Genomic DNA, 3,631 nt, shown 5'->3' with positions numbered 1-3,631 from the left:
TGGATGGTTACGCCAACTAGGATTATAAGAGTTTCCATATTTCTGCTGGCCTCCTCCTCGTTGTGCATTCCCTACAAAATTCACAGAATCCAGGTTCTCACCACATACCTCTGCACTATGATCACCATCTCCGCAAATTTCACACCAAGTTGGTGGTTGTTGGACTATATTCACCTGAGCTGGTTGTTGTCCCAATGATAGATTGTTGAAGTGAGAGTTCATCATGTTCTGCATCGCATCAATCTGTGCAGTTAAGGCAGTCACTGCATCTACTTCCAGCATGCCTGCAGTTTTCTGTGTCACGGGTTTCGCTCCTCCTCTGTTCCATTTGAGGTTACCTAGTGAGATCCTGTTCAGCAAGGTGAACAATTTAGCATAAGTCTTCTCCAACTCCTGTCCACCTATAGTTGAATCAAGTAAATCTTGGTGTTAGGTTCCAATCCTTCAATGAAGGTATGGACCAATACCTCGTTAGCCTAATGATGATGTGGGCAGCTCATCAACATCGATTTAAACTTGTCCCAAGCCTGGTACAAGTTCTCTCCTCCTTTCTATTGAAAACTCAAAATGTCACTCCTTAACTTAGCTGTTTTCCCAAATGGAAAAAAACTGATAAGGAACTTCTGTGCAAGATCATCCCAGGAGGTAATGGAGTTAGCGGGCTTAGAACTCAGCCATCGTTTTGCTTCCCCCAGCACAAAGAAGGGGAATAAAGTGAACCTCACGTAATCCACATTCACTCCCACTAGATTGTAACTATCACTGATCTCGAGGAAATTATGTATATGGACTGTTGGATCCTCGTGCGATAGACCAGTGAACTGTCCATTTGTGTGAAACAGTTGCAGCATACTCTACTTTAGTTCAAACCTTCCACCTGCTTCAGGTTTCTAAATGCATGAACTCACATTGGTAGTTCGTGGAATTGCCATGTCTCTTACTTTCATCTCATCCATTGTTGCAGGTTTTTCTTGCTCAACTCTTGTTACCGGAGATGTTGGTTTACTAGCAACAAGAAGGACTGGGTAAGTGAGTCGTCTTTGCCTTTTTCGGTGATGAACAAATCTTTCTGGTTCAGCTAGAGGCTATACCAAGTCCTGATCATCGTCCAGTTTGGAAATTCAACACAACCTGCAAAAATGAATTGGTAAGATCAAGTTGTCAACACTTGCTTTTTAACTTCAAAAATCAGAAAAATCAAATACTTCCTAATTCTAAAGTCTCCGGCAGCGGCGGCAAAAACTTTTTGCGCCTAAATCGCACACGCAAGTGTACATAGTCGTTCAAGTATTAAAGTGGCTCTTATAAAGAGCCGGGTATCGTACCCATAGGGACTCACGATTAGAATCACTTAATTTTCCCAAAACAATTAGCTTAACACAAGTGTTATATAGATTTCAAGAGTGATTTATTTTATAATCTAAAAGTTAAACAAAATTAAACAAGCGCGATTCAATTTCAAGGGTTTCAAACAATGATAAGGTAAAGTCCAGGGTTGCAGCTCTTATCAGGATTCATACAATTTATATCATTTAAATGGATGTTTATCAACTATCAAATCGATGATCATAGTGTTAATAATATGATTATGGTCTCCCAACCTCTAATCGTCTATGATAAATGACAACCTAACTACATCATTGAGCGGGGATGGGTTGGACCAAGTACCGATCATTACAATTTGTCCTGTATAATGGCCAAGCATGGTTTCTAGGTATATCCCTATCTTAGATAGAAATTAACCCTAACTATTAAGAGAAAATCATGCTCCTTATGCCCCACATTCTATCCTCTTATTCCCTTCCCGAGTTCAATTCCGACAATGTATTTTATTTCAATGGTTATCAGGCACAAAATACGAAAAGCAAGAACATAAGAGAGATTCATATAATAGTTAAATGCAATCCATGAAAACTTAATCAATTACAATCATCTTGTAGCCACAGCCCTAGAACTAGGGTATTTAGGTACTCTTAATAGTAGTTTCAATCAAGCAATGCTTAATTATCATAAAGAGATCGAAAGTAAAAGAGTTTAGGAAAGAACCCTAAAAAATAATGAAATAGCTCTCCAAATCGTCGTTCTTCAAAACCCAGAAAAAGAATTATCTAATAAAATAAAATATGAACCTATTTATACTAAAATCTAAATGGCCAAATCTGGCATATAGGGGCGCGACGCGAAGGGCCTGATGAATTTAAGTTTGAGAATAATTTCGCTTCTCCACGACGCGGCCTTGACACAGACTGTTCTGCCTCAAACTGAATTTCACGGACAAATTTAAAAATCCCTCTCCGCGACGTGGAGAGGACACAGAGTGTTCTGTCCCATTTTATAACTTTTGCCTTCAAGAATCAATTTTTCCCCGCGACACGGAGAGGATAGTACTTTAACTTGTGCTTTTTTCTTATTCTTCTTTTTGCTTCTTTTCACTTGTTTCCTCTTGTGATTCCTGATACCCATTTCAGTGCTCGTTTCTCCATTTAAGCTCACCTACACAACTAATCATGTTGGCTAGCATGTATACCATCAAAAGACTCGAGACGACTATAAGTCAACACAAATTGATTCCAAACTTGGCTTAAATGCGAGCATTATTAGGTTTCTAGGCATATAAATACACCTAAGATCATGTTGTAATGTATTTATTTTTATTATCATATATATGCCAATTGTCTTAATTAATTATTATTTTTAATTCATAGTTCTAGAGAACAAAGAAAGCAAGAGAAGGAAGGTGAGGGGATGTGTGAAACAGGGACACCAAGGCGTTACATTGTGGCAGACAACCACCTCTTTTTGTAATCATGATTGATAACGAATTCAGCGGCTAACTGCTAATCTTAAGAAACCGTTTGTTTTTTTAATAAATTACTAGAATCTGCACAAACATTATTAGATTTTTGAAACTTTGCACTTGATTTCTGAATTCGTCCGCAAAGAGAGGCAAGATAGAGAAAGAGAATGAGAGAGGGGAGAGGGGCAAGCAAGAGATGTAGAGAGAGGACATACAAGTAAAATTGGAAAAAAAAGGAGAGAGGTAAGCGAGATTTAGAAAAAAGAAATAGGTGATATTCTAGAGAAATTGAATAATTATAGAATCTAATTTCTTAAAAATATAAATATAATACTCCCTCCGTTTAAAAAAGAATGATCTTTTTTCCTTTTTAGTCTGTTTTAAAATGAATGACCTCTTCTTTTTTTTGATAACATTTTAATTTCAGCTTTCCACTGACATGTTTAAGACCACAAGATTAAAGGACAATTTTGTACATTTGACATAACTTTAATTTATGACCACAAGATTCAGAAGTCTTCTTTATTTTCTTAAACTCCCTGCCAAGTCAAACTAGGTCATTCTTTGTGAAACGAGGGGAGTACATAGTTGTGAAATTTTCTAAAAGAAAACACGCTCAACACTATTTTACTAAAGTTTTCATCTTTAGAGAAAAACATATTTCCTTTTGTATTCTTCCGTTGTTCTTCAATTTTCACGTTTTTTTGTATTAACAAAGGTATTTTCTTTTTTATTAAAGTATTTGCCAATTTTATGCGGCTCTTGTTTTAGAACAAGTGATATGAGTTTGACTTTTAATTTGATAAAGATATAGACCAGAAAATGACTAATATG

This window comes from Solanum verrucosum, unplaced genomic scaffold (assembly GCF_900185275.1).
Source record: "Solanum verrucosum unplaced genomic scaffold, falcon-dt-bn FXZP01000105.1, whole genome shotgun sequence".
Taxonomy (NCBI): domain Eukaryota; kingdom Viridiplantae; phylum Streptophyta; class Magnoliopsida; order Solanales; family Solanaceae; genus Solanum; species Solanum verrucosum.
The sequence above is the reverse complement of the archived record's forward strand: the minus strand, read 5'-3'. Positions refer to the sequence as shown.